Consider the following 507-nt stretch of genomic DNA (forward strand, 5'->3'; position numbering starts at 1 on the left):
TTACAAAAAATTAATAATCAGTAGTAAATATATAAGAAAAAGGAAACCATGTTGAAATTACAATTTATTGTAATGAAAGTTCTAGAAAAATCACCAAAATGATTTGTTTTCAAATTGCTAAAAATATTTGTGGATAATTCCTTTATCCAAGACCATACTTCTAGATCACTAAAAGTCAGCTCTGAGCCTTGGGTGTACCGGCTGTGTCAGTGCTACAGCTGGTCATACGTCTTTTTCTGGGGAGACAAAGGACTCATTGACCTTTCTGAATACACGCCATACAGCCCCTCGAGGCTAACTGTTGTCTTAAGAGCCTAATCTTTTCATCAGCATTTTTCTGAGCAAATAAGATGTGGTTGTTAATTTACAATTTCCTAATTCTTCTGTTAGAAAAATTGTATTAATTTGGTTTGTGGCATTATTAGAAATAATAAATTGCCTGCCTTTGGTCTTCTCCTTTAGGAATATCAAATTATTTTCTAGAAGTCATTAATATTCAGTGTAAAA

The sequence above is a fragment of the Penaeus monodon genome, chromosome 28 (assembly GCF_015228065.2).
Source record: "Penaeus monodon isolate SGIC_2016 chromosome 28, NSTDA_Pmon_1, whole genome shotgun sequence".
In the NCBI taxonomy this organism is placed as follows: Eukaryota; Metazoa; Arthropoda; class Malacostraca; order Decapoda; family Penaeidae; genus Penaeus; species Penaeus monodon.